We start from the raw sequence: 9471 nt of genomic DNA, 5'->3' as shown, positions 1-9471 counted from the left end.
TCCTCCCTCCACCTCCTCTCCTCCTCCTGCACTCCAGGATCCATCACACTACGGCCTGAGCCGCTCACTACTACACATTATAAAAAAAGGGAGGGAGGGGGCTGGTAAAAACACAGAAAATACACAAAGAAAAAGTTTTTCCTCTTCAGCAGACAGCACATGAAATAAACACTTTACTGCCTCCAGCACTTGACAGTAATTTAGATAAGACCGTTTTCTTTCTCACCCCCCTTTCTCACAGTGAGACATTTCCAGGAGGTATTTCGAAGCGCATCCCAGTGGTTTATTTGGCCAAAGTATTATCTACTATGAAGCTATGATGTGTATAAATTTAGACGGCAACATTTAACTCATATCATGCTCATTAAAAAAAAATGAATTTCCTCAATGAGGGATTAAAAAAGTATTAAATTACCACCCATTCATCCATTACCTTCCTGTCAGTTGTGAACAGAAGTAATGATCAAAAATGTGTTTTTAGCTATGCTAGTGGCGTCTAGTATGCTGGTCCGTCAATCAAACTGAAATATCTAAACAACTGGATTGCATTTAAATTTGGAAAGCACATTTATGCCTCACTCAGGACAAATTGTATTAACTTTGCTGACGGGCATGGGGAGTAAAAGATTACATGTAACAGAGTTACACTGCCATGCCAAAGTATTGACGAGTCTGACAACAACACTCCGGTCTTGGTGAAACCATAGTTAATCTTACAGTTGCCAATTCATTATCATGGCCTCTAGTGAAAATGCTTTCACTGGGTGGAAATTTCACCATTATTTTGTCTTTAAAGCAGACTAACATCACAGTACAGTGAAAGCTGTTGTTTTATAAAATACTTTCCTTTCTCCTGTCTTATTTTTATATTTGGTAGGGTGTAGGAAAAGTAATCAAGTTACGTTACTTAATATTGTGATACTTGGAGTAGATTACTGACTACAGTTTTTAACAGATAATAATTAATTGTATTGTTGCATTGTTATTGTCTCTGACTTTTCATATAGAGCCATTATTAGATTTAGTGCTAATTAGCAAATGTTAGCATACTAACATGCCAAACTATACCTTCCCAGCAAAGTAGTTCAGGAAAGTACTTTCCAATTTATTTAGACTAAATTAGGTTATGTTTTTAGGGTCTGCATGCATTGAATGTGATGCTGTATGAGGCTTTAAACTAAAAGAAAAGAGGAGTTGTGAGGATTGCTTTTGAAAGTTTAACACATATTTTGAAAGGTTTTGCATACTTTTCATACCACCAGTGTGGCACAGGGAAATAGATACAGGGACAGATATAAAATTGTTTACAGACCAGATTTTCTGCTCTGAGAAAGGAGTAAAATCAAAGAGCATGCCTTGTGAGTTCATGCAGAGGATGAAAACACTTACATAGCCTGATCACTGCTGAGTAACCACAAACAATATTGAATCTTATTTTTACAACTAATGCTTAATGCACATAAGTATAAAAATGATCTGATAAATGTTTTCAGTTTTATTGGGATTTTAGCTGCATAATGTAGAAATGATGATTTGTCCTCCAGACTTGTTATGTGTCCTTTTCAGTGCACAGCCCCTCAGCATTAATGATGAACAGTCTGAGTGCACCAAGGACAACAACACAGTCCACACCACTGTTTGTGTCCCTCACTGTGGCTTCAGTAGCAGTAAAAGGGCACTTGTGCTGTCACAGTGCTCATGCATATGAATAAAAAAAGAACATGAAATGCGCACATACATATACAGTATATTATATGTACAATCACTGAGACAGCATGTACATCATCCCTATGGGAGCCTAGAGCAGCAGCTGTTCAGACATCTCTAACACTGATCTCAGTCATGCCAAACAAAATGTCTACATTTATAACTGCTATATGTGCTGAACATGCAATTGTAGAGTGATAAGAGCGATATGTAGAGTCTTTTCTTCCTGATGTCTTGCATTGTCCTGCACCTTGTATGTCAGCATGTATGGCTCCATTATGAGTTGTCAGTATGTCTCTGCTCTGGCTTAAGAAAAACAAACGGCTGTAATTTTATTGTTCCGGCTGAATGAAGTAATTCTAATTCTGGTCTTTTCAGACATATGACCAAGTTATATTGAATTTCCCCCGCTGAATGCTGCCTTTGCTCGCCGGCTGCATTCATCCAATCACCCCCCAGTGTTAGCTTTAGAGATTTGTGAGGGGAATGATTTTCATCTGCAAACAAACTGCTGTTCTTGATAGAATTCCTCAGTCGGTCCAGCCTGAGTGTTGTTATTAAGCAACCTAAAATGACACAGTCTGCAGGGGGGCCTGCCAGTGGAAAGATGCTGTCCATTAGTTGTCAACAATGACCACTGGTCTACCCTCCCATGGGACTGGCAAGCAAGGCATCGTCTCATCCTGAGTCTGGCTGAGAGATCACACAGGCCCCATTGTCTCAAGCAGCCTGGGGTCTTATTGTAGCAGCGTCTCTGGGAAAGGACGAGCCTTCACGTCCGTGGTCTGTTAAAGAATGGGCTTTCTCCAGGCTAAGGCCATGAAAACTGTAAGGGATGAATCTAGGGGAACACAGAGAGGCTACGGAGTAGATTTGGAATAGGGGCACCCCTCCTTAGACGAGTTTGGAGTCCCCATCCAGACCTCCCTCTCCCTCTCCCAGTGCTGACCTCCCTTCTCCACCTCTGTTTAATAATGCCTGGGCCTTGGTCATTATTTTGGGCAGATGGAGAAGGGGGCAGGCAGTGAAAGGAGCTGGTGTCACTCCTGAGGAGAGGATGGTAGGGATGACAGAGAAGAAAAAGCGAATCAGAGAAAAGATCAAAAGCAGAAGCTCGCCTTTCACTCGCCTGAAAGCGCTAAAGAGGATAAGGAACGATCGGGCCTGGGGTCTCCTGTCCTCTCTGGCAATTAGACTCAGCTGATGGAGAGAAAGGCGTGAATGGCAGGGTTCAAGGCCCTCTCTAGGACTCACACAACGGGAAGGAGTTTTTTCCCCGACGCCTCCTTTATCTTCCTCTCCTTTCAGAGTGTCAGAAATGCAGCTGAAATATCTCTCCAAAAAGACAGCACAATCCCCAATGCCAAACCTTAATCACGGTGGCTGATGAGATTGAGAAGAGGGAGGGGGCACGTTTGAGAGAAAACACACATTCTTTTCACAATTCATCTTTACACTTTATATGAGGCCAGGATTCAAGGGAGGTGTAGTAGTTTTATATGTGATAATTAAATTGAACAAATTTGAGTTGAGTCCATATTTTCATGAGATGAGAGGGCATATCACATCCTGGGTACATACTTAAATACCAATAAACAGAGATATCTAATTAAAATGTATTACAGAATGAAGCTGTTTTTGAGGGCTAGAGATATCTGAATTGAAATGAAACCATTTATTTGACTTTGCCCATTCATTTTTAAATATAGAAAACATGAAGAAAAGTAGAAAGCTAGAAAAATTAAATGTGCTAAAGTTGCATCATAGACACATCAAACTAATGAAAGTAAACTAATTAAATGAAACTACAGAATAAATTAGTGTGCATTCATCCGTAAACAAATGTTACTGGCATACCTCATGAGTGTCCCTGATGGACGGGCAGCCATGATGGTTTTGTACAATAGCTTGGACTGTTTCATACAATTTAGTATTCATTTTTCTGACTGGAGAGCCGGCTCGGGCACGGCCACAGCAACATGTCCCACAGGAACCTATTAACATCCTCTACATATGCAAGAGTTTCAATAGGCCGTCTATCATCCTCACAGAGGGACACGCAGCTTTTGCTACAACTTTAACAGCTTGTCATAAAAGGCGCACAGGGGATTTCAATTACGCAGGTCATCAGACAGTGAAGAAACAGTATTTGGGTCACACAAATTTAATTTCAACATATATACTTTGGTAAAGGTTGCCAAAAAGCCATTTGTAAAACAAAGAAAGATAAAACCAGCTGAGCTTAGTGTATCTAAGGAATGTGGCACACGAAGAGGACTAAACGGACAGAGAAATTGTTTTAAAAGTAAAGTTTGTCTCTGGAGTCCTCCCTTTAGAGGTTTATTTAGGCCTAGCAGTGTTGACCCCAACCTATAATCCTCCTGCAGACACACCTGTAGAGGACAGTCTAAAGACCCTGGACTGAACCGAGTCAAACATCAAGCTTCAAGGAATCTCTCCACAGCCTCCAGACCGACCCTGAAGATGACTCCCTGTCAGCCTGATGCTACTCCTCCTTGGCCTCAGGCACATCCTCTCCAGGACGAAGGAGGCAAATAAGAAGTCCCAGGCACCGTTGACATCAACACCAGAATTCTGACTACGGCACCAATGAGATCCTGCTGGAAGGAGACCTGCTGGCTCCCAGAACCAGTTCTGGTCCCAGAACTGCCTGTGGAGGAAAACTTCCAACGGCTTGGTGATGATCCCCTTCACAATGAGCGCTGAGTTCATCAGCTTGGAGAGGCAGAAGATCAACTTCGCCATGCATGGCTTCCACAGCAGAACTTGCATCCGCTTTGTGCCCCGTCAGAACGAATATGACTACATCAGCGTCAAGAACAAAGTTGGATGTTTCTCCTCTCTGGGCCGAGAGGGAGGCAGACATCTGCTCTCTCTCAACAGACAGGGCTGCCTCTACCACAGCATCATCCAGCACCAGATCAACCACATTCTGGGCTTCCAGCACGGGCAGACCAGGAGGGACTGCGACCACTACGTCAGGATCAACTGGGAGAACATCAACCTGCAGATGGTCTACAACTGCTACAAGCAGTCCACCAACAACCTGAACACTCCCTACGACTACTTCTACAACAGGGACGATGGAAGAACAGCCTTCTCCATCCAGTACGGGAAGGACTTGATCATCCCCTTCCCCAACACCAACGTCCAAATCAGCCAGAGGCAGGGCATGTCCTACTGGGACAACATGAGGATCAACATGTTCTACGGCTGCTAAAAACAATGCTTCTGATCCAAAGTTGTTTAGGAAGACAAATGAGCTCAATGCCAAATGCAACAAATGAAATCTTTTCCAGTTGTCTGAAATAATTTAAAAGCTATTATTTCTATTATAATCATTCTGTTTATGTTACCACATTCTTTCACCATATGTAAAAAAAGTCAGCACAAAACTCCTTACCAATGTCTTTTGGTTTTTTATTTGTATGCATTTGTGCATGTATAGTACGAACATGCAAATATAGGCAGGGACTCACAGACCCCAGGAAAACAAACCTGGCTATCTAATGGTGTAAACTACTGTAAAGTAACAGTTAACAGTCTCTCAGAGCGACATCTGAAGAGCTGTTCCTTTTTTAGCACCACAATGAAACAGGTGTTCAGATCCTATAGCCCAGTGGGGGTGTGATGTGTGTGGGTGTGTGAAGGTGGGGGGCTTCATCTGCTGTTTTAATACGAACGATGATAGATATCAGCCTTAAAAATAATGTTAACAGAATGCGGTCAGTTGTTTCTAATAGTCCCTGAGTTATTGCTTAATTTGGGTTTTCTTTGGTTCATGCACCTTGGATGAACTGTGGGGCTGTAACAGATTTTTTTACCCCTTACCCCAGTGAGAGGCAGGCGTTGCATGTTCATCCCATCTGTTTTCATCTTCCTGTGGTATCTCGCACCTCGGCTGCCTGCCTGCCAACTATCTCTGCCGTGAAGTGAGGACATTTTCTGCAGGCTATGCATGCATATGGAGGACTCTCCTCCAAAAATGCAGCAGACAGGCAGAAAGCTGCTTCTAAAACTGTCCCTAAATGTCTCTCACAGAAAAGATCTGTACACCAGCAGTTGGCACTGTAGTACCAGTCCGACCAGTTAACCATGTGCAACAACAAAAAGCACACAGTGAGAAAGGTTTGTTCGTGACTTTCAGCATGGCAACACAGCCTCATTTATAATCAAGGAACTCGTCACAAGGGATATCTGATCAGGAGGTGAAAAATTATTTGCTTTATAGGCCTAAATAAATGTGTGAATAATTGTGTTCTACATTCAAAATAATGTTCTCTGATGATTTATTATTGAAGCACCAAAAATAGCAAAGCAGCAGAACCAGTTATCTTTGTATTGCCTTAAAAATAATATTTAAGGGCCTTAAATGGAAATACATTATGTGCACTTACAATTTATGGTGTTCTGTAGTGCCCTCTGTAGGTCACTGAAATGAATGTCAGTAAGGATTCAATCCATCCATACATACATTAGTTAAATTAGCTTTTTCTTAACCTTAGAAAAAGGCTTTTCTTTTCACAGAAGACATTGTCTGTAACAGCACAAAAGCTTTTCTCTTCTTTTCTTTTACTACTATGACAAGTAACTATGTCCTCTGTGAAACGACCAATTGTATTTAGCATTGAGGCTATTGTGAAGTGTTGTAATGTATATATCATGCCACTAGGTGTCAGCAAAGCACTTAATAATTATGTTACTCTAATATTTCCACCAACCTTATAATGTTTGCACTGTTTGTCATTCATGCAAAGCACCTGAATTGAGTTTATTGTCTTTTTTCCTCTCCTGTGTCTACTAATGTTTACATCTGCTTTGGCACAATTCCCCCTCTGAGATCATTACATTTTCATTTTGTATTTTCATATCCCGGCCTGGAGATGACAGGAGGTCATAGATTCAACTCCCCTGAGAGGGCAGTGAAGGAAATGAGAAACTCATCCCTCTCATCCCTAAACATATACTGTACTGTACTGTATTGTAATATTATGTAATATATACAGTGTTTTACTGAGCAGCTACCAGATGTCACTCTACAAACTATCTCTGGAGAGTGTTCTACACACAGAGCCAGTTTACAGCCCGGTTGTTGTTTATAATGGAACGTTTGAACACATTGTACTTCTTTTTTAAGGAAATCTTAATAGTAGTTGTTGGTGGGACAGTGTTAGGCATTCACATCCCTTCCTCTAGAGCTTCAAACGAACCTTCCTCTCTGACCTTTAGCATACCAATCTCCATCTGAATGTCCACATCTCCACATCTGACGGGGACAAAAACTCAGAAAACCAATTTCCCCCCTTTACACTTTTTTTGCGTCATCAAAGTTGACATTTTGTGTTAGCACGGTGTGGCATCTCCTTACTGATGCTTTTTCAAAGCTTCCTTTGATCCTTCACAGCCCTTTCATACAGAAACAAAACTCTGATAAGGAAAATTCAAGGTGCCCATATTGTATACAGCTCCCGCCTCATCTACCTCATTACTCACACACGTACACATACACACACACACACACACTCTGAGGCACTTTTTAAAAAAAAAAGCCAGCTTGTATAGTCTTGTCACTTATTGTACTTAAGATTTCCAACAAACCATCTGCTTGGATAGCACTCCATTGTTAACAAACAATATGGACTTAGTATGTTGAATAAAGAAGTAATCCAAAAAGCAAAGTGCAATGTTGACTGGCTTTTCTGCAATAGAAAAGCATTTTAATCTCTAATATTGAGACATTTTGTGCACTTTGCAGGTTTGTGTGTATGTTTTTGTTCAGTGCTCTTTCATCTAACCATTTTTTAGTGAATATCACCCACTATTATATATTTTTTGGTGTAAGCTCCAGTCATATTACAAATAGCCCAACTAACCATTTCTAGTGTGGAGAAAAGAATAATCAAGTGTGTACACATATCTTCGCAAAAAAGTCAAGAGCTCTCTTGTAGTGTCAGTGTGGTTTGAAAAAAAAAAAAAAACCCTCATCACATTCTTGTTATATTAGAATCACAATTAACAACCAACTGAATGATAGCCAGTCCTCCTGGGATCCTTACAGAGAGTTCATCAGTAATACAAATGCACTTCATGGGTAAGATCAAAGTAAGAATATCAAAATCATGAATCATGATTTAAAACCCTAATTAGGGTTGTTTGTAGCAAACCAAATAAATAGTTGTGACTTGTGAATATGTTGTATACCATATGCTGTTTATTCCAACTGTTTGAACAAGGATGTAAAATTTCTAAAAGACAACACTTTTCTGAGGAATGTGAAGACATTAAATAAATCTATATTTAGCTGGCAGCCATAAAGATGCATTTTAGCGACATTATCATACAGTATTTGTACTGTTTGAGCATATAAGCATCGTCGTAGCTATGTAACTGTGTCTGCAAGTTTAGAATTGAAGGAATGTGATAAAATGTGCAGCCTGATTGGTGATATATGGGACACATTTGGCTATAAATTGGCATGTCAGTATCAGAATCCATTAATCCCAATATTTGGCCATAGTCCCATAGCTGATGAGGAGAGACAGGGGAAACAAAAAAGGGTCTTTGTGATTGAACTTCCACTTCAGCTTCATAAACTGGCCAGAAACACGACCGCAAATGAGCGATAACGTTGCTCAGTATCTGCTGAATGTATAAGTAAGCAGCTGCTATCTAACAAGTTCGTAGAAAAATGAATAAAATTATGATTTGTCATGATTTTTTTTTATCTGTAAGTGATGGGTCACATTTTTCTCTTAGCTGAAATCAGTTTTGCTGTTAACATTTACAAAATCGCTCCTTTAAGGAACTGAACATCATAATAGTCCAAAGGTAGATTCTTCTCCCTTGACAGACAGCTTCTTTTAATGGATATCTGCCACAGTCAAATCTACTGTGAGATTGTTCTTGATCAAAGCATACTGGCTCACTTAACAGGCTGAAACAAAGGAGCTGAAGAAGGCATCCAGACTAACAAGAAATCAATATGATGATTATGGGTTTTCTTTTTGTTTCTCCCTGTTGTTATTGGTGTGATAAGAGAACCTGACAAAACAGATCAATTCTAATTTCTCAATATTCTCTACAGCATTACGGATTTTATTTCTCTTTCTTATTCTTTTTTCCTTCAAAGAAACAAAAACAAGAAGAGCTGTTCAGTACAGGTTTACTGATGAATTTAAAAACCAGCTACTAGTCATAATCATAAAGTAATAGGGGATAACTCAGTGACTACTTTGTATGATGTAGCACAAAAAAAGTAATTCATTGTTAACTAATTAGTCATCAATATTTGCAGTATATTAATTTAGTATCTCCCTAGTATATCATTATCTACTATACACAGTAGACCTCCAGATTAGACAATTTTGTCAACCCTGTTCTAAAGCTTTACCAAGGACTATGACTATTTATACATACATATAAAAATTTCAAATTTTCCGCTCCACCAGACGAGGCTGTCTCTTGTCTCCATTATTATTTATATTAGCTTTAGAACCACTAGCTTGTGCAATCCATAGGGACAGGAAAATTACAGGTGTTCTAATATGTGGTATGCAGATGATAGTTTGTCTATACCGAAAGTATTAGAAATTTAATACGGAGAGAAGCACAGGTAGTTGGGATTGGCTGGATGAGTGCCTTGTAAAGGAAAATAAATAAATCAATCTCGTTATTATCACTGTGGTATCATCCTGTTCCACATACAAAGCTAGGGGAAGGAGGAAATTATTCACATTTCAGCTA

At 39.9% G+C, this 9471-nt stretch overlaps 1 pseudogene; it reads left to right on the top strand.

Annotated features, from left to right (window-relative positions):
* Positions 1-1528: 1528 nt before the first annotated feature.
* On the top strand, positions 1529-5130 carry LOC118343405 (annotated as a pseudogene).
* The last annotated feature ends 4341 nt before the right edge of the window (positions 5131-9471 follow it).

Source organism: Morone saxatilis, unplaced genomic scaffold (assembly GCF_004916995.1).
Source record: "Morone saxatilis isolate NCDOM2014 unplaced genomic scaffold, NCSU_SB_2.0 Contig11, whole genome shotgun sequence".
Taxonomy (NCBI): Eukaryota; Metazoa; Chordata; class Actinopteri; family Moronidae; genus Morone; species Morone saxatilis.
The sequence above is the reverse complement of the archived record's forward strand: the minus strand, read 5'-3'. Positions and strand labels throughout refer to the sequence as shown.